General features: G+C 46.9%; 30 non-coding genes across 30 annotated transcripts; all 30 read left to right on the forward strand.

The window, feature by feature from the left end:
- The first annotated feature begins 303 nt into the window (after positions 1-303).
- On the forward strand, positions 304-375 carry Trnat-agu. The gene has a single exon. It is a non-coding gene; the product is annotated as a tRNA-Thr (tRNA).
- A 542-nt stretch (positions 376-917) lies between these two features.
- Trnar-ucg lies at positions 918-990 on the forward strand. Its single transcript has one exon. It is a non-coding gene; the product is annotated as a tRNA-Arg (tRNA).
- A 438-nt stretch (positions 991-1,428) lies between these two features.
- Trnak-cuu lies at positions 1,429-1,501 on the forward strand. The gene has a single exon. It is a non-coding gene; the product is annotated as a tRNA-Lys (tRNA).
- Positions 1,502-1,822: 321 nt separating this feature from the next.
- On the forward strand, positions 1,823-1,894 carry Trnat-agu. Its single transcript has one exon. It is a non-coding gene; the product is annotated as a tRNA-Thr (tRNA).
- A 572-nt stretch (positions 1,895-2,466) lies between these two features.
- On the forward strand, positions 2,467-2,538 carry Trnat-agu. Its single transcript has one exon. It is a non-coding gene; the product is annotated as a tRNA-Thr (tRNA).
- An 819-nt stretch (positions 2,539-3,357) lies between these two features.
- Trnak-cuu lies at positions 3,358-3,430 on the forward strand. Its single transcript has one exon. It is a non-coding gene; the product is annotated as a tRNA-Lys (tRNA).
- Positions 3,431-3,751: 321 nt separating this feature from the next.
- Trnat-agu lies at positions 3,752-3,823 on the forward strand. The gene has a single exon. It is a non-coding gene; the product is annotated as a tRNA-Thr (tRNA).
- Positions 3,824-4,368: 545 nt separating this feature from the next.
- Positions 4,369-4,441, forward strand: Trnar-ucg. Its single transcript has one exon. It is a non-coding gene; the product is annotated as a tRNA-Arg (tRNA).
- Positions 4,442-4,879: 438 nt separating this feature from the next.
- Positions 4,880-4,952, forward strand: Trnak-cuu. The gene has a single exon. It is a non-coding gene; the product is annotated as a tRNA-Lys (tRNA).
- Positions 4,953-5,273: 321 nt separating this feature from the next.
- Positions 5,274-5,345, forward strand: Trnat-agu. The gene has a single exon. It is a non-coding gene; the product is annotated as a tRNA-Thr (tRNA).
- A 6,553-nt stretch (positions 5,346-11,898) lies between these two features.
- Trnak-cuu lies at positions 11,899-11,971 on the forward strand. Its single transcript has one exon. It is a non-coding gene; the product is annotated as a tRNA-Lys (tRNA).
- Positions 11,972-12,292: 321 nt separating this feature from the next.
- Positions 12,293-12,364, forward strand: Trnat-agu. The gene has a single exon. It is a non-coding gene; the product is annotated as a tRNA-Thr (tRNA).
- A 542-nt stretch (positions 12,365-12,906) lies between these two features.
- Trnar-ucg lies at positions 12,907-12,979 on the forward strand. Its single transcript has one exon. It is a non-coding gene; the product is annotated as a tRNA-Arg (tRNA).
- Positions 12,980-13,417: 438 nt separating this feature from the next.
- Positions 13,418-13,490, forward strand: Trnak-cuu. The gene has a single exon. It is a non-coding gene; the product is annotated as a tRNA-Lys (tRNA).
- A 321-nt stretch (positions 13,491-13,811) lies between these two features.
- Positions 13,812-13,883, forward strand: Trnat-agu. Its single transcript has one exon. It is a non-coding gene; the product is annotated as a tRNA-Thr (tRNA).
- A 542-nt stretch (positions 13,884-14,425) lies between these two features.
- On the forward strand, positions 14,426-14,498 carry Trnar-ucg. Its single transcript has one exon. It is a non-coding gene; the product is annotated as a tRNA-Arg (tRNA).
- A 438-nt stretch (positions 14,499-14,936) lies between these two features.
- Positions 14,937-15,009, forward strand: Trnak-cuu. Its single transcript has one exon. It is a non-coding gene; the product is annotated as a tRNA-Lys (tRNA).
- Positions 15,010-15,330: 321 nt separating this feature from the next.
- Trnat-agu lies at positions 15,331-15,402 on the forward strand. The gene has a single exon. It is a non-coding gene; the product is annotated as a tRNA-Thr (tRNA).
- A 542-nt stretch (positions 15,403-15,944) lies between these two features.
- Trnar-ucg lies at positions 15,945-16,017 on the forward strand. The gene has a single exon. It is a non-coding gene; the product is annotated as a tRNA-Arg (tRNA).
- A 438-nt stretch (positions 16,018-16,455) lies between these two features.
- Positions 16,456-16,528, forward strand: Trnak-cuu. Its single transcript has one exon. It is a non-coding gene; the product is annotated as a tRNA-Lys (tRNA).
- A 321-nt stretch (positions 16,529-16,849) lies between these two features.
- Trnat-agu lies at positions 16,850-16,921 on the forward strand. The gene has a single exon. It is a non-coding gene; the product is annotated as a tRNA-Thr (tRNA).
- Positions 16,922-17,463: 542 nt separating this feature from the next.
- On the forward strand, positions 17,464-17,536 carry Trnar-ucg. The gene has a single exon. It is a non-coding gene; the product is annotated as a tRNA-Arg (tRNA).
- Positions 17,537-17,974: 438 nt separating this feature from the next.
- Trnak-cuu lies at positions 17,975-18,047 on the forward strand. The gene has a single exon. It is a non-coding gene; the product is annotated as a tRNA-Lys (tRNA).
- Positions 18,048-18,368: 321 nt separating this feature from the next.
- Positions 18,369-18,440, forward strand: Trnat-agu. Its single transcript has one exon. It is a non-coding gene; the product is annotated as a tRNA-Thr (tRNA).
- A 542-nt stretch (positions 18,441-18,982) lies between these two features.
- Positions 18,983-19,055, forward strand: Trnar-ucg. Its single transcript has one exon. It is a non-coding gene; the product is annotated as a tRNA-Arg (tRNA).
- A 438-nt stretch (positions 19,056-19,493) lies between these two features.
- Positions 19,494-19,566, forward strand: Trnak-cuu. The gene has a single exon. It is a non-coding gene; the product is annotated as a tRNA-Lys (tRNA).
- Positions 19,567-19,887: 321 nt separating this feature from the next.
- On the forward strand, positions 19,888-19,959 carry Trnat-agu. Its single transcript has one exon. It is a non-coding gene; the product is annotated as a tRNA-Thr (tRNA).
- Positions 19,960-20,501: 542 nt separating this feature from the next.
- Trnar-ucg lies at positions 20,502-20,574 on the forward strand. The gene has a single exon. It is a non-coding gene; the product is annotated as a tRNA-Arg (tRNA).
- A 438-nt stretch (positions 20,575-21,012) lies between these two features.
- Positions 21,013-21,085, forward strand: Trnak-cuu. Its single transcript has one exon. It is a non-coding gene; the product is annotated as a tRNA-Lys (tRNA).
- Positions 21,086-21,406: 321 nt separating this feature from the next.
- On the forward strand, positions 21,407-21,478 carry Trnat-agu. Its single transcript has one exon. It is a non-coding gene; the product is annotated as a tRNA-Thr (tRNA).
- Positions 21,479-21,641: the final 163 nt, after the last annotated feature.

Below are 21,641 nucleotides of genomic sequence, written 5' to 3' on the forward strand. Positions count from 1 at the left end.
ACGCGGATGCAACCTGCGCCCCTCTCGTGAGCCTTGCGTAATGAACGTAACGGGTTACGACGATGCCTAGCTTCGTATGAATATCAGAGGAATGGTTTTTGAAGCTGAAAGTAACTCTGAAATGAATTAAATGTGTTGTTTTGAAGTTTTAGGCGTACATCGATATCGTGTGAGATGTGTAAGAAAGCAGCAGCTGTGCTAACTAAATACAAATAATGGTCGCTAATGCGGTGCGTTTCCAGCTGAAGGGCTCCGATTCACTAGTCCACAAGAATACAGTACCCGAAACTTGCGCTAGGCGGCGCCTCCTTAGCTCAGTGGCAGAGCGCTGGTCTAGTAAACCAGAGGTCGTGAGTTCGATCCTCACAGGGGGCAAATGAATTTTGTAAAAGCCCCTTCTACCGTAGCCCTTTCGAAAAAAGCGGTCAAGGATAAAAAAAATTATGAATGGGTGCGGTATTAAAGAAGTGCTCTCGCAAATGAATAGTGCGAATGGTGCTATTAAAGTAGGCACCAGAAACTGCTGCTTTTGGCAGTCTCCGGAGAATGCCGACGTGAAATACTTAGTTCTTGTGATGTATTTTCTACCCCTGGTAGAGACCCTCGCGGTTGTCGTCGTCGTCGGCGCCGCCGCCGCTTTGGTAATAGCGGCAACTCGCCATTGTATGACATAGGGTGAGGTACCTTCTGCAACCGACTGAGATGGCAGTAAGCGATTGAAGCTGATTTGCAACCTCTTGTTTGATCAGCGTCATAAGGGCTTGAATGTAACTTGCGATGGGACACAGCAAGAAGTAGCGTCGCCTTTTTAGTACTGAAATTGGAGATGGAGAATTGCGTCAAAGATGGGAAATTCATTCCGGCAAGCGTACAAATGGCGAAAATGAGGTGTGTGTGGGGAAGCATATTGCGCCAGTGACCGTGTGGCCTAATGGATAAGGCGTCGGACTTCGGATCCGAAGATTGCAGGTTCGAATCCTGTCACGGTCGAGTTTTTCCAGTTCTGCAAAAGATGCATGCTGTTTTACTGTGTTGTTTGAGTACTACAAAACTAGTTGAAAGTTGCTGCTGTGCGCTTCCTGGCTGCAAACCGGCGTCTACCTGAAGCTCAAGCAAGACAAAGGGGTTGTGTAGCGAAATTTTCGGCACAGTGCCGATCAGGAGAGTTTTCTTGGAACTACTGCGTCTGACTCAGGACCCAAGAGCTACGCCACAGGCGTCTGCGCACAGTCGAGCATGTGTGTTGAATAATGGTGCTGATAGCCACGTATCATTTCAAGTAGATTTGATGCCTTTCGGAGACAATTTTTCATTGAATAGGATTGTAGCTCATTTGTGGCAGCAGGAAATAAGCTGTAGTCAAAAGGATCTTCCATAGAGGGTCGCAGGTCGCATAAATACTGTATGGCTCGTAACGCGTTGTGTGGAGCCCGGCTAGCTCAGTCGGTAGAGCATGAGACTCTTAATCTCAGGGTCGTGGGTTCGAGCCCCACGCTGGGCGGCGCCAAATTTTGTGTCTACGCGGATGCAACCTGCGCCCCTCTCGTGAGCCTTGCGTAATGAACGTAACGGGTTACGACGATGCCTAGCTTCGTATGAATATCAGAGGAATGGTTTTTGAAGCTGAAAGTAACTCTGAAATGAATTAAATGTGTTGTTTTGAAGTTTTAGGCGTACATCGATATCGTGTGAGATGTGTAAGAAAGCAGCAGCTGTGCTAACTAAATACAAATAATGGTCGCTAATGCGGTGCGTTTCCAGCTGAAGGGCTCCGATTCACTAGTCCACAAGAATACAGTACCCGAAAATTGCGCTAGGCGGCGCCTCCTTAGCTCAGTGGCAGAGCGCTGGTCTAGTAAACCAGAGGTCGTGAGTTCGATCCTCACAGGGGGCAAATGAATTTTGTAAAAGCCCCTTCTACCGTAGCCCTTTCGAAAAAAGCGGTCAAGGATAAAAAAAATTATGAATGGGTGCGGTATTAAAGAAGTGCTCTCGCAAATGAATAGTGCGAATGGTGCTATTAAAGTAGGCACCAGAAACTGCTGCTTTTGGCAGTCTCCGGAGAATGCCGACGTGAAATACTTAGTTCTTGTGATGTATTTTCTACCCCTGGTAGAGACCCTCGCGGTTGTCGTCGTCGTCGTCGGCGCCGCCGCCGCTTTGGTAATAGCGGCAACTCGCCATTGTATGACATAGGGTGAGGTACCTTCTGCAACCGACTGAGATGGCAGTAAGCGATTGAAGCTGATTTGCAACCTCTTGTTTGATCAGCGTCATAAGTGCTTGAATGTAACTTGCGATGGGACACAGCAAGAAGTAGCGTCGCCTTTTTAGTACTGAAATTGGAGATGGAGAATTGCGTCAAAGATGGGAAATTCATTCCGGCAAGCGTACAAATGGCGAAAATGAGGTGTGTGTGGGGAAGCATATTGCGCCAGTGACCGTGTGGCCTAATGGAGCGGCGGCGCCTCCTTAGCTCAGTGGCAGAGCGCTGGTCTAGTAAACCAGAGGTCGTGAGTTCGATCCTCACAGGAGGCAAATGAATTTTCCTTCAAGCAACTGAAACATCGACGAATGCAGAACGACACGGAAATATTCATGCCATTACTAAGTGAAGACGAGCTTGAGAGGTAGTGATCCTGAGATATACCACCGCCAAATAAAAAAAAAAAAAAAAAAAAAAATAAAAAAAATAAAAAAACTTAAAACCAAAAAATACAAAAGAACAGTTTCCACTAAAAAAGCGCAGAAGCTAGCCGAAGAAGGCACAAGAAGGTGAGCGTATGGATGGGCTGTGTGGGGAGAAGGGAGGCCCAAAAAATGAGAAAAAAAAAAAAAAAAAAAAAAAAAAAAAAAAAAAATGGATAAGGCGTCGGACTTCGGATCCGAAGATTGCAGGTTCGAATCCTGTCACGGTCGAGTTTTTCCAGTTCTGCAAAAGATGCATGCTGTTTTACTGTGTTGTTTGAGTACTACAAAACTAGTTGAAAGTTGCTGCTGTGCGCTTCCTGGCTGCAAACCGGCGTCTACCTGAAGCTCAAGCAAGACAAAGGGGTTGTGTAGCGAAATTTTCGGCACAGTGCCGATCAGGAGAGTTTTCTTGGAACTACTGCGTCTGACTCAGGACCCAAGAGCTACGCCACAGGCGTCTGCGCACAGTCGAGCATGTGTGTTGAATAATGGTGCTGATAGCCACGTATCATTTCAAGTAGATTTGATGCCTTTCGGAGACAATTTTTCATTGAATAGGATTGTAGCTCATTTGTGGCAGCAGGAAATAAGCTGTAGTCAAAAGGATCTTCCATAGAGGGTCGCAGGTCGCATAAATACTGTATGGCTCGTAACGCGTTGTGTGGAGCCCGGCTAGCTCAGTCGGTAGAGCATGAGACTCTTAATCTCAGGGTCGTGGTTTCGAGCCCCACGCTGGGCGGCGCCAAATTTTGTGTCTACGCGGATGCAACCTGCGCCCCTCTCGTGAGCCTTGCGTAATGAACGTAACGGGTTACGACGATGCCTAGCTTCGTATGAATGTCAGAGGAATGGTTTTTGAAGCTGAAAGTAACTCTGAAATGAATTAAATGTGTTGTTTTGAAGTTTTAGGCGTACATCGATATCGTGTGAGATGTGTAAGAAAGCAGCAGCTGTGCTAACTAAATACAAATAATGGTCGCTAATGCGGTGCGTTTCCAGCTGAAGGGCTCCGATTCACTAGTCCACAAGAATACAGTACCCGAAAATTGCGCTAGGCGGCGCCTCCTTAGCTCAGTGGCAGAGCGCTGGTCTAGTAAACCAGAGGTCGTGAGTTCGATCCTCACAGGGGGCAAATGAATTTTGTAAAAGCCCCTTCTACCGTAGCCCTTTCGAAAAAAGCGGTCAAGGATAAAAAAAATTATGAATGGGTGCGGTATTAAAGAAGTGCTCTCGCAAATGAATAGTGCGAATGGTGCTATTAAAGTAGGCACCAGAAACTGCTGCTTTTGGCAGTCTCCGGAGAGTGCCGACGTGAAATACTTAGTTCTTGTGATGTATTTTCTACCCCTGGTAGAGACCCTCGCGGTTGTCGTCGTCGTCGTCGGCGCCGCCGCCGCTTTGGTAATAGCGGCAACTCGCCATTGTATGACATAGGGTGAGGTACCTTCTGCAACCGACTGAGATGGCAGTAAGCGATTGAAGCTGATTTGCAACCTCTTGTTTGATCAGCGTCATAAGGGCTTGAATGTAACTTGCGATGGGACACAGCAAGAAGTAGCGTCGCCTTTTTAGTACTGAAATTGGAGATGGAGAATTGCGTCAAAGATGGGAAATTCATTCCGGCAAGCGTACAAATGGCGAAAATGAGGTGTGTGTGGGGAAGCATATTGCGCCAGTGACCGTGTGGCCTAATGGATAAGGCGTCGGACTTCGGATCCGAAGATTGCAGGTTCGAATCCTGTCACGGTCGAGTTTTTCCAGTTCTGCAAAAGATGCATGCTGTTTTACTGTGTTGTTTGAGTACTACAAAACTAGTTGAAAGTTGCTGCTGTGCGCTTCCTGGCTGCAAACCGGCGTCTACCTGAAGCTCAAGCAAGACAAAGGGGTTGTGTAGCGAAATTTTCGGCACAGTGCCGATCAGGAGAGTTTTCTTGGAACTACTGCGTCTGACTCAGGACCCAAGAGCTACGCCACAGGCGTCTGCGCACAGTCGAGCATGTGTGTTGAATAATGGTGCTGATAGCCACGTATCATTTCAAGTAGATTTGATGCCTTTCGGAGACAATTTTTCATTGAATAGGATTGTAGCTCATTTGTGGCAGCAGGAAATAAGCTGTAGTCAAAAGGATCTTCCATAGAGGGTCGCAGGTCGCATAAATACTGTATGGCTCGTAACGCGTTGTGTGGAGCCCGGCTAGCTCAGTCGGTAGAGCATGAGACTCTTAATCTCAGGGTCGTGGGTTCGAGCCCCACGCTGGGCGGCGCCAAATTTTGTGTCTACGCGGATGCAACCTGCGCCCCTCTCGTGAGCCTTGCGTAATGAACGTAACGGGTTACGACGATGCCTAGCTTCGTATGAATATCAGAGTAATGGTTTTTGAAGCTGAAAGTAACTCTGAAATGAATTAAATGTGTTGTTTTGAAGTTTTAGGCGTACATCGATATCGTGTGAGATGTGTAAGAAAGCAGCAGCTGTGCTAACTAAATACAAATAATGGTCGCTAATGCGGTGCGTTTCCAGCTGAAGGGCTCCGATTCACTAGTCCACAAGAATACAGTACCCGAAAATTGCGCTAGGCGGCGCCTCCTTAGCTCAGTGGCAGAGCACTGGTCTAGTAAACCAGAGGTCGTGAGTTCGATCCTCACAGGGGGCAAATGAATTTTGTAAAAGCCCCTTCTACCGTAGCCCTTTCGAAAAAAGCGGTCAAGGATAAAAAAAATTATGAATGGGTGCGGTATTAAAGAAGTGCTCTCGCAAATGAATAGTGCGAATGGTGCTATTAAAGTAGGCACCAGAAACTGCTGCTTTTGGCAGTCTCCCGAGAGTGCCGACGTGAAATACTTAGTTCTTGTGATGTATTTTCTACCCCTGGTAGAGACCCTCGCGGTTGTCGTCGTCGTCGGCGCCGCCGCCGCTTTGGTAATAGCGGCAACTCGCCATTGTATGACATAGGGTGAGGTACCTTCTGCAACCGACTGAGATGGCAGTAAGCGATTGAAGCTGATTTGCAACCTCTTGTTTGATCAGCGTCATAAGGGCTTGAATGTAACTTGCGATGGGACACAGCAAGAAGTAGCGTCGCCTTTTTAGTACTGAAATTGGAGATGGAGAATTGCGTCAAAGATGGGAAATTCATTCCGGCAAGCGTACAAATGGCGAAAATTAGGTGTGTGTGGGGAAGCATATTGCGCCAGTGACCGTGTGGCCTAATGGTTGAGTTCCGCTTGCGACGCCGTGCAGGTCGCACGTGTTGTGCCTTCGCTCCGCAATAGCGTGTGCAAGCCGTGACTACTTTCTTTGTTTACGTTGTTTGCTAGATTTGCTGTATTGTGCTTCCGTCAGTTCACTTTTAGTGTTTTGTGACGTTTTGTGTTAGCGGTCTCGACCGTTTACTAAGTGGATATGTCGTCCAGGTTGTTCCCAAGGAAATGTACTCTGTGTTTCGAATTTGACAAGTCTACACGTCATGTTCAACCGAGTTCCATGGAAGTTCACGATTTCATAGTGGATGTCATTGGTATTACGTCTGACCAGGTTCATACTGCCTATTACGACACAGATCTCTACTGTTTCTTCGTCAAGTTGTTAAACCCTGTGTTACTGGAGAGGATTCTGTTAAAACATGGTAGCAGAGCTGAGTTCCGTCATCGTGACGCCTCGGTGAGTACTGTTCTCATATCCAATGCTGATGTAGAATACAAAAATGTCCGTGTGTACAACCTGCCGCCGGAAGTTGAAAACTGTTATTTACGTGAGATTTTGACGAAATATGGGGAGGTCAAGCAAATCCGTAACGAACGTTGGTCTAGTCAACATCGGTTACAGTGTTTTAGTGGCGTCCGGTCAGTCGAAATGCACGTCAAGCAAGATATCCCCTCCCATCTTATTGTTTGTGGGTATAAAGTTCATGTCACGTACAGTGGGCAACCAGGCACATGCTTTATTTGTAATGAAACTGGTCACTTGCGTACGAACTGCCCTAAACGTGTATTTGTTCTCAAAAGTACTTTGGAACAGCGTAAAAAGTTGACATTGGCTGATCTTGTTAGGGAGCCACCAATCACGGACATCGACCGCCCTCGTGATGGTGAAATATTGCCCCCGGAGCCTGGTTTGCCTGTTGCCGACTTTCCACCCTTTCCTTCAAAACCGGTTACAGATACGCCTGCCTCCAAATCTGACGTGCAGCTGCTGAGCCACAAACGGCGAAGAACGTGTGATGATGATAGTCCGGACGAGGCTCTCCAGGAATTAGAACTCGACGTCCCAAAAGAGATGCCGGTTACGGTTACTGACTCAAGTTTTTCTGAACCGTCGCACGCAGCTGTCGACGCTGCGGCTATTGACGTCATTCCGAGTGACGTACAGGCAGCTTTGGCACCACAACAGCCGAGCCCGCCGCCTGAAGTCGCGACGTCACCACAGGCCGAATCACAACAAGCGCGTGCTTCCGATCAGCATAACGAGGCAGGCAGTACTTGTGTACAAACTGACGGAAGTCAAAGTCCGTCTACAAACAAACACGAAGTTCGTGCTAGTGACAACAAACAAACTTGTCCACCTTCTGAGTCAGTTCTTTCCGCAGATCAGATGGTTGAGGCGTCACAGCACGTTATGGATTGCGAAGTCACTCAGGACCCTCCCACACCTCCGTCTGCCGATGTGTTCCCTAGCAGAGCACGTAGTAGGACCAAAGTTCAACCGAACGTCAACGCAGTACGGAAGAAAAACAAACCCAACGACACACAAGTGACTGTTCGTGATCCTCCCGACAATGCAGACCATTCCGAAGTCTCTATGCCCTTGTAATGCGACCAGTGTTGTTTAGTGACCCTTTCCGTACCTCACTGTAATAATGGCACAAGCGTACAAATTCGTCTCCCTGAACATAAATAAGATTCGATCTGATCTCAAAATTGCGGCCCTACAGCAGTTTCTATACGAATCTGACGCTGATATTGTGTTGTTGCAGGAAGTTACTGTTTTAAATCTCTTCATCTCTGGTTTTAAAACCATATCAAACGTTGCTCCTGAGGAAAGTACAGGTACCGCACTTTTATTACGGGAAGGCATTCCAGTTGGGGAGATCGAGTTTCTAGATTCCGGTCGAGGAGTGAGCTGTAAAATTTTTGATGTAACCCTTGTTAATTTATATGCCCCATCAGGCAACAGCAACAAATTCGAACGGTCACGTTTTTATAAGGAGGATGTTACGTATCTGTTGAGGAGCAGTCCTCAAAACCTGATAATAGGAGGTGACTTCAACTGTGTTCTACGTAAAAACGATCAGTCCCCTAATTTTAACTACTGTAAAGAACTGCACGAGCTCGTTAAGAATATTAAGCTGAAAGATGCTTGGGAACTGAAGTATCCTACTTTAGTTAAATTCACTTTTTTCACCGTTACTTCATGCAGCCGTCTGGATAGAATTTATCTATCGGACTGTATCAGTGACAGACTCCTAGCGGTTGACGTAATCCCGGCTAGTTTTACCGACCATTGCGCTTTTACGGCAACGGTTCACTTAAATCGACAGCCTACCAAATTATTTCGTTCCCCGTGGATGTTAAACATATCGCATCTGGCGGACGCTGAGTTATTTGACGTTATCAGGCATGTGTGGGAAACTTGTTTGCGTTCCATCACTTTTTATCCGACTAAAGCGATGTGGTGGACCGCTGTTGCGAAACCAAAGCTTCGAAAAAGTCTCATTTATTATAGTGCTCAGAAAGCACGCGCCTTCAAGAGGACCTTTGAGTTTTACTACACTGTGCTGCGACAACTGTATGATTCATCCACTGCGACCAACACTAACTTTCCATCAATTCAACGTGTCAAGGCTAAACTTGTCAGCTTGAAGCGTCAACAATTGGAAGGTCTGAAAGTTAAATCCAAACCTAAATCTGTTTTAGCCGACGAAATGACATCTATGTACCATTTATTTAAGCATTTCTCGCGCCGCCGCAGGGCTTTCATTGATGTTTTGGAAAGGGATAATGGGGAATTACTCTCTACTCAAGCGGCCATTATTAGTGAAATTCACCAACATTTCCAACGACTGTATTCCAGTGAAATTGTCAATGAACCTGCTGTCAGTGCAGTGGTCAATGTTTTTGATAGGGCGATTACTCCTGCTGACAATGTCGACTTTTTATCGGACTTCACTCCTGAGGAAGTTTTAGCCTTGATCTCCAAGTCGCCTTCCTTTAAATCGCCTGGTCCTGATGGTTTGCCCAAGGAATTTTATATCAAATTCTGGAATGTCCTTGGTGGTACTTTTACTGAAATTGTTAATGAAGTCATGAGTGGTGGTCCTCTTCTTGCCGAGTTCAAGGTGGGTAGAATTGTTTTAGTCCCGAAGAGAACTGGTCACAAGCGAGTTGATAATCTCCGTCCAATCACATTATTGAACTTTGATTATAAAACGATTGCCCGAGCGATTAATAGCAGAATGACCCCCATCCTTGGGAAAGTTATTCATTCACATCAGTCTTGCCTTCCAGGGAGATCCATTATGACTCCGGTTGCGGAGTACAGAGACGTTATTTCAGTAGCGGCCGTAACCAACATCAAATGTGCTTTCCTTTTTCTTGACTTTTGCAAAGCTTTTGACCGCGTTAGTCATCACTATTTAGAACGCATCCTGCAACGAATTGGACTCGAAGAACGAGCTGTGGCAGTCATTCGGCATATGATAACAGGCATTACTGCTAGGATCACCGTTAACGGTCAGCTGACACAAGCTGTTGGTATACGACGAGGTGTACCGCAAGGCAGTCCTTTGTCGATGTCGCTCTTTGTTTTGTCGCTCGAGCCATTTCTGAAGAGATTGTGTATCACATTAACTGGCCTTTCTGTCTTCGGGAGCAATCTTACTGTGAGGGCTTACGCCGATGATGTTGCTGTTATCCTACGTCATGAGTCTGAAGTGGCCCAATTGCGGGCTGAGATTGATACTTACAGCACTGCGTCTGGAGCGAAACTCAGTGAGGGTAAATGTAAGGTTCTAAGCTTACGGGGCTTCGAATCTCTTGCTATACCGTGGGCGCAGATCGTCGAACAACATGTTGCTCTGGGTATCATCATCGATAGGTGTCCCTTACGTATGGCAGCTAAAAACTGGAAACTTACTGCCAATCGAATACAGGGAGCTATAGTGGAAAACACCTGGCGATCGACAAATATCCCCCAGAAGATCAGGATTTTGAATACATACATACTCTGTAAAGCTTATTATGTCGCTCAGGTGTTCCCTCTTCCCAAAATGCAAGCCCATAAGATCATGCGTTTGTCCAGCAGGTTTGTGTGGCTCGGTCATATTTTTAAGTTAACCTATACCACACTGTCAAAGTCAGTGCAAGCTGGGGGCCTGCAACTCAATGATATCCGTCGAAAGGCGACAGCACTCTATATAAAACGAACAACTGTGATGATTACCACGATGCCCCATACTATCACATCGAAGCTGTTTCGCATTGTTCGCCCAAAATGTATGAAACCGCCAATTGACATCGGGAAACTAAACTTTCAATTGCAACATGTCGGTGTTTATTACCTCGAAATGAGTTACTTAGGTGACAGTGTTTCCACAAGTCCTTGTCTCACGACAGTGTTCTTAATTGCTCAGTGGCAGAAGTACGAAGCTCCAAATACAATTGAAATGCACTACCCAAGAATCGTCTGGACGGCAGTGTGGACCAATATTACTCTCAAAATTCATTCTTCCGATGTGCTTTCCGCCTGGTATAAAGTTGTCCACAATCTTATTCCAACCAACGAAAAACTCAACCGCATTGGCTTAAGTGCTACTGACAACTGCCTCAAATGTGGATTAGTAGACACTCTGAGGCACAGGTTTACTTGCTGCGGGCATCAGTTCAACTGGCATTGGGTGCGGAAACGATTGGCGCTGCTCACACGTAGCACTGAAAGTCTTTATACGACTGATATCCTCCTGTGGCCTGATACACGGTTTTACCCCAAAACGAAAAACAATACTGTTATGTGGATGCTGGGACATTTTGTCAATTACGTCATGACCCAACACGGAGAAGACAATATTACTGCCTTTACTGCTTATATGGCAACGGCATATTGGCGAAGAAACCAGTTCCCACACATTAAGAGGGATTTTGGCAATATGTTAACAATCCTGTTTGAGAAACAGGGAATTGGGTGATTCTAAAGTATATCCGCGATTCCTGTCACCATTTCCATGGTGAAGTTCCCAGGTACAAGTCAACAGTGACAACTATTTTCGTTATCATTTCGCCTATGGCGCTTGAAGAACCTGAAGTTTTCTTTTCTTTCTTATTCCTCATTATTTGTTTTTTGAGGGAAGAGACATCCCTTTATTTTATTTATTTATTTATTTATTTTTTTTTTTTTTTCTTTCTCTCTTCTTGGTTTTGAGAAAGATTTCTAATCTTCGTTGGCACTTATATTCCAAAGAAGACGAAGCAATGAGCTCCTTGTAATCCCGAAGAAATTGAATTCCTTTTGTGTACTGTTGTACGATGCCAGTGAATCTGGAGACTTTGATTTCATTTGAATATAGCTGAAGAAGCTCGCCAAGGAAGGCATTCATGGAGAGCGCAAGGAGGGCTGTAAGGGGAGAAGGGAGGCCCTAAAAAAGAAAAAAAAAAAAAACTATAAAAAAAATTAAAAAAATAAAAAAAAAAAAAACAAAAAAAAAAAAAAAAAAAAAAAATGGATAAGGCGTCGGACTTCGGATCCGAAGATTGCAGGTTCGAATCCTGTCACGGTCGAGTTTTTCCAGTTCTGCAAAAGATGCATGCTGTTTTACTGTGTTGTTTGAGTACTACAAAACTAGTTGAAAGTTGCTGCTGTGCGCTTCCTGGCTGCAAACCGGCGTCTACCTGAAGCTCAAGCAAGACAAAGGGGTTGTGTAGCGAAATTTTCGGCACAGTGCCGATCAGGAGAGTTTTCTTGGAACTACTGCGTCTGACTCAGGACCCAAGAGCTACGCCACAGGCGTCTGCGCACAGTCGAGCATGTGTGTTGAATAATGGTGCTGATAGCCACGTATCATTTCAAGTAGATTTGATGCCTTTCGGAGACAATTTTTCATTGAATAGGATTGTAGCTCATTTGTGGCAGCAGGAAATAAGCTGTAGTCAAAAGGCTCTTCCATAGAGGGTCGCAGGTCGCGTAAATACTGTATGGCTCGTAACGCGTTGTGTGGAGCCCGGCTAGCTCAGTCGGTAGAGCATGAGACTCTTAATCTCAGGGTCGTGGGTTCGAGCCCCACGCTGGGCGGCGCCAAATTTTGTGTCTACGCGGATGCAACCTGCGCCCCTCTCGTGAGCCTTGCGTAATGAACGTAACGGGTTACGACGATGCCTAGCTTCGTATGAATATCAGAGGAATGGTTTTTGAAGCTGAAAGTAACTCTGAAATGAATTAAATGTGTTGTTTTGAAGTTCTAGGCGTACATCGATATCGTGTGAGATGTGTAAGAAAGCAGCAGCTGTGCTAACTAAATACAAATAATGGTCGCTAATGCGGTGCGTTTCCAGCTGAAGGGCTCCGATTCACTAGTCCACAAGAATACAGTACCCGAAACTTGCGCTAGGCGGCGCCTCCTTAGCTCAGTGGCAGAGCGCTGGTCTAGTAAACCAGAGGTCGTGAGTTCGATCCTCACAGGGGGCAAATGAATTTTGTAAAAGCCCCTTCTACCGTAGCCCTTTCGAAAAAAGCGGTCAAGGATAAAAAAAATTATGAATGGGTGCGGTATTAAAGAAGTGCTCTCGCAAATGAATAGTGCGAATGGTGCTATTAAAGTAGGCACCAGAAACTGCTGCTTTTGGCAGTCTCCGGAGAATGCCGACGTGAAATACTTAGTTCTTGTGATGTATTTTCTACCCCTGGTAGAGACCCTCGCGGTTGTCGTCGTCGTCGGCGCCGCCGCCGCTTTGGTAATAGCGGCAACTCGCCATTGTATGACATAGGGTGAGGTACCTTCTGCAACCGACTGAGATGGCAGTAAGCGATTGAAGCTGATTTGCAACCTCTTGTTTGATCAGCGTCATAAGGGCTTGAATGTAACTTGCGATGGGACACAGCAAGAAGTAGCGTCGCCTTTTTAGTACTGAAATTGGAGATGGAGAATTGCGTCAAAGATGGGAAATTCATTCCGGCAAGCGTACAAATGGCGAAAATGAGGTGTGTGTGGGGAAGCATATTGCGCCAGTGACCGTGTGGCCTAATGGATAAGGCGTCGGACTTCGGATCCGAAGATTGCAGGTTCGAATCCTGTCACGGTCGAGTTTTTCCAGTTCTGCAAAAGATGCATGCTGTTTTACTGTGTTGTTTGAGTACTACAAAACTAGTTGAAAGTTGCTGCTGTGCGCTTCCTGGCTGCAAACCGGCGTCTACCTGAAGCTCAAGCAAGACAAAGGGGTTGTGTAGCGAAATTTTCGGCACAGTGCCGATCAGGAGAGTTTTCTTGGAACTACTGCGTCTGACTCAGGACCCAAGAGCTACGCCACAGGCGTCTGCGCACAGTCGAGCATGTGTGTTGAATAATGGTGCTGATAGCCACGTATCATTTCAAGTAGATTTGATGCCTTTCGGAGACAATTTTTCATTGAATAGGATTGTAGCTCATTTGTGGCAGCAGGAAATAAGCTGTAGTCAAAAGGCTCTTCCATAGAGGGTCGCAGGTCGCGTAAATACTGTATGGCTCGTAACGCGTTGTGTGGAGCCCGGCTAGCTCAGTCGGTAGAGCATGAGACTCTTAATCTCAGGGTCGTGGGTTCGAGCCCCACGCTGGGCGGCGCCAAATTTTGTGTCTACGCGGATGCAACCTGCGCCCCTCTCGTGAGCCTTGCGTAATGAACGTAACGGGTTACGACGATGCCTAGCTTCGTATGAATATCAGAGGAATGGTTTTTGAAGCTGAAAGTAACTCTGAAATGAATTAAATGTGTTGTTTTGAAGTTTTAGGCGTACATCGATATCGTGTGAGATGTGTAAGAAAGCAGCAGCTGTGCTAACTAAATACAAATAATGGTCGCTAATGCGGTGCGTTTCCAGCTGAAGGGCTCCGATTCACTAGTCCACAAGAATACAGTACCCGAAACTTGCGCTAGGCGGCGCCTCCTTAGCTCAGTGGCAGAGCGCTGGTCTAGTAAACCAGAGGTCGTGAGTTCGATCCTCACAGGGGGCAAATGAATTTTGTAAAAGCCCCTTCTACCGTAGCCCTTTCGAAAAAAGCGGTCAAGGATAAAAAAAATTATGAATGGGTGCGGTATTAAAGAAGTGCTCTCGCAAATGAATAGTGCGAATGGTGCTATTAAAGTAGGCACCAGAAACTGCTGCTTTTGGCAGTCTCCGGAGAATGCCGACGTGAAATACTTAGTTCTTGTGATGTATTTTCTACCCCTGGTAGAGACCCTCGCGGTTGTCGTCGTCGTCGGCGCCGCCGCCGCTTTGGTAATAGCGGCAACTCGCCATTGTATGACATAGGGTGAGGTACCTTCTGCAACCGACTGAGATGGCAGTAAGCGATTGAAGCTGATTTGCAACCTCTTGTTTGATCAGCGTCATAAGGGCTTGAATGTAACTTGCGATGGGACACAGCAAGAAGTAGCGTCGCCTTTTTAGTACTGAAATTGGAGATGGAGAATTGCGTCAAAGATGGGAAATTCATTCCGGCAAGCGTACAAATGGCGAAAATGAGGTGTGTGTGGGGAAGCATATTGCGCCAGTGACCGTGTGGCCTAATGGATAAGGCGTCGGACTTCGGATCCGAAGATTGCAGGTTCGAATCCTGTCACGGTCGAGTTTTTCCAGTTCTGCAAAAGATGCATGCTGTTTTACTGTGTTGTTTGAGTACTACAAAACTAGTTGAAAGTTGCTGCTGTGCGCTTCCTGGCTGCAAACCGGCGTCTACCTGAAGCTCAAGCAAGACAAAGGGGTTGTGTAGCGAAATTTTCGGCACAGTGCCGATCAGGAGAGTTTTCTTGGAACTACTGCGTCTGACTCAGGACCCAAGAGCTACGCCACAGGCGTCTGCGCACAGTCGAGCATGTGTGTTGAATAATGGTGCTGATAGCCACGTATCATTTCAAGTAGATTTGATGCCTTTCGGAGACAATTTTTCATTGAATAGGATTGTAGCTCATTTGTGGCAGCAGGAAATAAGCTGTAGTCAAAAGGCTCTTCCATAGAGGGTCGCAGGTCGCGTAAATACTGTATGGCTCGTAACGCGTTGTGTGGAGCCCGGCTAGCTCAGTCGGTAGAGCATGAGACTCTTAATCTCAGGGTCGTGGGTTCGAGCCCCACGCTGGGCGGCGCCAAATTTTGTGTCTACGCGGATGCAACCTGCGCCCCTCTCGTGAGCCTTGCGTAATGAACGTAACGGGTTACGACGATGCCTAGCTTCGTATGAATATCAGAGGAATGGTTTTTGAAGCTGAAAGTAACTCTGAAATGAATTAAATGTGTTGTTTTGAAGTTTTAGGCGTACATCGATATCGTGTGAGATGTGTAAGAAAGCAGCAGCTGTGCTAACTAAATACAAATAATGGTCGCTAATGCGGTGCGTTTCCAGCTGAAGGGCTCCGATTCACTAGTCCACAAGAATACAGTACCCGAAACTTGCGCTAGGCGGCGCCTCCTTAGCTCAGTGGCAGAGCGCTGGTCTAGTAAACCAGAGGTCGTGAGTTCGATCCTCACAGGGGGCAAATGAATTTTGTAAAAGCCCCTTCTACCGTAGCCCTTTCGAAAAAAGCGGTCAAGGATAAAAAAAATTATGAATGGGTGCGGTATTAAAGAAGTGCTCTCGCAAATGAATAGTGCGAATGGTGCTATTAAAGTAGGCACCAGAAACTGCTGCTTTTGGCAGTCTCCGGAGAATGCCGACGTGAAATACTTAGTTCTTGTGATGTATTTTCTACCCCTGGTAGAGACCCTCGCGGTTGTCGTCGTCGTCGGCGCCGCCGCCGCTTTGGTAATAGCGGCAACTCGCCATTGTATGACATAGGGTGAGGTACCTTCTGCAACCGACTGAGATGGCAGTAAGCGATTGAAGCTGATTTGCAACCTCTTGTTTGATCAGCGTCATAAGGGCTTGAATGTAACTTGCGATGGGACACAGCAAGAAGTAGCGTCGCCTTTTTAGTACTGAAATTGGAGATGGAGAATTGCGTCAAAGATGGGAAATTCATTCCGGCAAGCGTACAAATGGCGAAAATGAGGTGTGTGTGGGGAAGCATATTGCGCCAGTGACCGTGTGGCCTAATGGATAAGGCGTCGGACTTCGGATCCGAAGATTGCAGGTTCGAATCCTGTCACGGTCGAGTTTTTCCAGTTCTGCAAAAGATGCATGCTGTTTTACTGTGTTGTTTGAGTACTACAAAACTAGTTGAAAGTTGCTGCTGTGCGCTTCCTGGCTGCAAACCGGCGTCTACCTGAAGCTCAAGCAAGACAAAGGGGTTGTGTAGCGAAATTTTCGGCACAGTGCCGATCAGGAGAGTTTTCTTGGAACTACTGCGTCTGACTCAGGACCCAAGAGCTACGCCACAGGCGTCTGCGCACAGTCGAGCATGTGTGTTGAATAATGGTGCTGATAGCCACGTATCATTTCAAGTAGATTTGATGCCTTTCGGAGACAATTTTTCATTGAATAGGATTGTAGCTCATTTGTGGCAGCAGGAAATAAGCTGTAGTCAAAAGGCTCTTCCATAGAGGGTCGCAGGTCGCGTAAATACTGTATGGCTCGTAACGCGTTGTGTGGAGCCCGGCTAGCTCAGTCGGTAGAGCATGAGACTCTTAATCTCAGGGTCGTGGGTTCGAGCCCCACGCTGGGCGGCGCCAAATTTTGTGTCTACGCGGATGCAACCTGCGCCCCTCTCGTGAGCCTTGCGTAATGAACGTAACGGGTTACGACGATGCCTAGCTTCGTATGAATATCAGAGGAATGGTTTTTGAAGCTGAAAGTAACTCTGAAATGAATTAAATGTGTTGTTTTGAAGTTTTAGGCGTACATCGATATCGTGTGAGATGTGTAAGAAAGCAGCAGCTGTGCTAACTAAATACAAATAATGGTCGCTAATGCGGTGCGTTTCCAGCTGAAGGGCTCCGATTCACTAGTCCACAAGAATACAGTACCCGAAACTTGCGCTAGGCGGCGCCTCCTTAGCTCAGTGGCAGAGCGCTGGTCTAGTAAACCAGAGGTCGTGAGTTCGATCCTCACAGGGGGCAAATGAATTTTGTAAAAGCCCCTTCTACCGTAGCCCTTTCGAAAAAAGCGGTCAAGGATAAAAAAAATTATGAATGGGTGCGGTATTAAAGAAGTGCTCTCGCAAATGAATAGTGCGAATGGTGCTATTAAAGTAGGCACCAGAAACTGCTGCTTTTGGCAGTCTCCGGAGAATGCCGACGTGAAATACTTAGTTCTTGTGATGTATTTTCTACCCCTGGTAGAGACCCTCGCGGTTGTCGTCGTCGTCGGCGCCGCCGCCGCTTTGGTAATAGCGGCAACTCGCCATTGTATGACATAGGGTGAGGTACCTTCTGCAACCGACTGAGATGGCAGTAAGCGATTGAAGCTGATTTGCAACCTCTTGTTTGATCAGCGTCATAAGGGCTTGAATGTAACTTGCGATGGGACACAGCAAGAAGTAGCGTCGCCTTTTTAGTACTGAAATTGGAGATGGAGAATTGCGTCAAAGATGGGAAATTCATTCCGGCAAGCGTACAAATGGCGAAAATGAGGTGTGTGTGGGGAAGCATATTGCGCCAGTGACCGTGTGGCCTAATGGATAAGGCGTCGGACTTCGGATCCGAAGATTGCAGGTTCGAATCCTGTCACGGTCGAGTTTTTCCAGTTCTGCAAAAGATGCATGCTGTTTTACTGTGTTGTTTGAGTACTACAAAACTAGTTGAAAGTTGCTGCTGTGCGCTTCCTGGCTGCAAACCGGCGTCTACCTGAAGCTCAAGCAAGACAAAGGGGTTGTGTAGCGAAATTTTCGGCACAGTGCCGATCAGGAGAGTTTTCTTGGAACTACTGCGTCTGACTCAGGACCCAAGAGCTACGCCACAGGCGTCTGCGCACAGTCGAGCATGTGTGTTGAATAATGGTGCTGATAGCCACGTATCATTTCAAGTAGATTTGATGCCTTTCGGAGACAATTTTTCATTGAATAGGATTGTAGCTCATTTGTGGCAGCAGGAAATAAGCTGTAGTCAAAAGGATCTTCCATAGAGGGTCGCAGGTCGCATAAATACTGTATGGCTCGTAACGCGTTGTGTGGAGCCCGGCTAGCTCAGTCGGTAGAGCATGAGACTCTTAATCTCAGGGTCGTGGGTTCGAGCCCCACGCTGGGCGGCGCCAAATTTTGTGTCTACGCGGATGCAACCTGCGCCCCTCTCGTGAGCCTTGCGTAATGAACGTAACGGGTTACGACGATGCCTAGCTTCGTATGAATATCAGAGGAATGGTTTTTGAAGCTGAAAGTAACTCTGAAATGAATTAAATGTGTTGTTTTGAAGTTTTAGGCGTACATCGATATCGTGTGAGATGTGTAAGAAAGCAGCAGCTGTGCTAACTAAATACAAATAATGGTCGCTAATGCGGTGCGTTTCCAGCTGAAGGGCTCCGATTCACTAGTCCACAAGAATACAGTACCCGAAAATTGCGCTAGGCGGCGCCTCCTTAGCTCAGTGGCAGAGCGCTGGTCTAGTAAACCAGAGGTTGTGAGTTCGATCCTCACAGGGGGCAAATGAATTTTGTAAAAGCCCCTTCTACCGTAGCCCTTTCGAAAAAAGCGGTCAAGGATAAAAAAAATTATGAATGGGTGCGGTATTAAAGAAGTGCTCTCGCAAATGAATAGTGCGAATGGTGCTATTAAAGTAGGCACCAGAAACTGCTGCTTTTGGCAGTCTCCGGAGAATGCCGACGTGAAATACTTAGTTCTTGTGATGTATTTTCTACCCCTGGTAGAGACCCTCGCGGTTGTCGTCGTCGTCGGCGCCGCCGCCGCTTTGGTAATAGCGGCAACTCGCCATTGTATGACATAGGGTGAGGTACCTTCTGCAACCGACTGAGATGGCAGTAAGCGATTGAAGCTGATTTGCAACCTCTTGTTTGATCAGCGTCATAAGGGCTTGAATGTAACTTGCGATGGGACACAGCAAGAAGTAGCGTCGCCTTTTTAGTACTGAAATTGGAGATGGAGAATTGCGTCAAAGATGGGAAATTCATTCCGGCAAGCGTACAAATGGCGAAAATGAGGTGTGTGTGGGGAAGCATATTGCGCCAGTGACCGTGTGGCCTAATGGATAAGGCGTCGGACTTCGGATCCGAAGATTGCAGGTTCGAATCCTGTCACGGTCGAGTTTTTCCAGTTCTGCAAAAGATGCATGCTGTTTTACTGTGTTGTTTGAGTACTACAAAACTAGTTGAAAGTTGCTGCTGTGCGCTTCCTGGCTGCAAACCGGCGTCTACCTGAAGCTCAAGCAAGACAAAGGGGTTGTGTAGCGAAATTTTCGGCACAGTGCCGATCAGGAGAGTTTTCTTGGAACTACTGCGTCTGACTCAGGACCCAAGAGCTACGCCACAGGCGTCTGCGCACAGTCGAGCATGTGTGTTGAATAATGGTGCTGATAGCCACGTATCATTTCAAGTAGATTTGATGCCTTTCGGAGACAATTTTTCATTGAATAGGATTGTAGCTCATTTGTGGCAGCAGGAAATAAGCTGTAGTCAAAAGGCTCTTCCATAGAAGGTCGCAGGTCGCGTAAATACTGTATGGCTCGTAACGCGTTGTGTGGAGCCCGGCTAGCTCAGTCGGTAGAGCATGAGACTCTTAATCTCAGGGTCGTGGGTTCGAGCCCCACGCTGGGCGGCGCCAAATTTTGTGTCTACGCGGATGCAACCTGCGCCCCTCTCGTGAGCCTTGCGTAATGAACGTAACGGGTTACGACGATGCCTAGCTTCGTATGAATATCAGAGGAATGGTTTTTGAAGCTGAAAGTAACTCTGAAATGAATTAAATGTGTTGTTTTGAAGTTTTAGGCGTACATCGATATCGTGTGAGATGTGTAAGAAAGCAGCAGCTGTGCTAACTAAATACAAATAATGGTCGCTAATGCGGTGCGTTTCCAGCTGAAGGGCTCCGATTCACTAGTCCACAAGAATACAGTACCCGAAAATTGCGCTAGGCGGCGCCTCCTTAGCTCAGTGGCAGAGCGCTGGTCTAGTAAACCAGAGGTCGTGAGTTCGATCCTCACAGGGGGCAAATGAATTTTGTAAAAGCCCCTTCTACCGTAGCCCTTTCGAAAAAAGCGGTCAAGGATAAAAAAAATTATGAATGGGTGCGGTATTAAAGAAGTGCTCTCGCAAATGAATAGTGCGAATGGTGCTATTAAAGTAGGCACCAGAAACTGCTGCTTTTGGCAGTCTCCGGAGAATGCCGACGTGAAATACTTAGTTCTTGTGATGTATTTTCTACCCCTGGTAGAGACCCTCGCGGTTGTCGTCGTCGTCGGCGCCGCCGCCGCTTTGGTAATAGCGGCAACTCGCCATTGTATGACATAGGGTGAGGTACCTTCTGCAACCGACTGAGATGGCAGTAAGCGATTGAAGCTGATTTGCAACCTCTTGTTTGATCAGCGTCATAAGGGCTTGAATGTAACTTGCGATGGGACACAGCAAGAAGTAGCGTCGCCTTTTTAGTACTGAAATTGGAGATGGAGAATTGCGTCAAAGATGGGAAATTCATTCCGGCAAGCGTACAAATGGCGAAAATGAGGTGTGTGTGGGGAAGCATATTGCGCCAGTGACCGTGTGGCCTAATGGATAAGGCGTCGGACTTCGGATCCGAAGATTGCAGGTTCGAATCCTGTCACGGTCGAGTTTTTCCAGTTCTGCAAAAGATGCATGCTGTTTTACTGTGTTGTTTGAGTACTACAAAACTAGTTGAAAGTTGCTGCTGTGCGCTTCCTGGCTGCAAACCGGCGTCTACCTGAAGCTCAAGCAAGACAAAGGGGTTGTGTAGCGAAATTTTCGGCACAGTGCCGATCAGGAGAGTTTTCTTGGAACTACTGCGTCTGACTCAGGACCCAAGAGCTACGCCACAGGCGTCTGCGCACAGTCGAGCATGTGTGTTGAATAATGGTGCTGATAGCCACGTATCATTTCAAGTAGATTTGATGCCTTTCGGAGACAATTTTTCATTGAATAGGATTGTAGCTCATTTGTGGCAGCAGGAAATAAGCTGTAGTCAAAAGGATCTTCCATAGAGGGTCGCAGGTCGCATAAATACTGTATGGCTCGTAACGCGTTGTGTGGAGCCCGGCTAGCTCAGTCGGTAGAGCATGAGACTCTTAATCTCAGGGTCGTGGGTTCGAGCCCCACGCTGGGCGGCGCCAAATTTTGTGTCTACGCGGATGCAACCTGCGCCCCTCTCGTGAGCCTTGCGTAATGAACGTAACGGGTTACGACGATGCCTAGCTTCGTATGAATATCAGAGGAATGGTTTTTGAAGCTGAAAGTAACTCTGAAATGAATTAAATGTGTTGTTTTGAAGTTTTAGGCGTACATCGATATCGTGTGAGATGTGTAAGAAAGCAGCAGCTGTGCTAACTAAATACAAATAATGGTCGCTAATGCGGTGCGTTTCCAGCTGAAGGGCTCCGATTCACTAGTCCACAAGAATACAGTACCCGAAAATTGCGCTAGGCGGCGCCTCCTTAGCTCAGTGGCAGAGCGCTGGTCTAGTAAACCAGAGGTCGTGAGTTCGATCCTCACAGGGGGCAAATGAATTTTGTAAAAGCCCCTTCTACCGTAGCCCTTTCGAAAAAAGCGGTCAAGGATAAAAAAAATTATGAATGGGTGCGGTATTAAAGAAGTGCTCTCGCAAATGAATAGTGCGAATGGTGCTATTAAAGTAGGCACCAGAAACTGCTGCTTTTGGCAGTC

This window comes from Schistocerca americana, chromosome 7, assembly GCF_021461395.2.
Source record: "Schistocerca americana isolate TAMUIC-IGC-003095 chromosome 7, iqSchAmer2.1, whole genome shotgun sequence".
Lineage (NCBI taxonomy): Eukaryota > Metazoa > Arthropoda > Insecta > Orthoptera > Acrididae > Schistocerca > Schistocerca americana.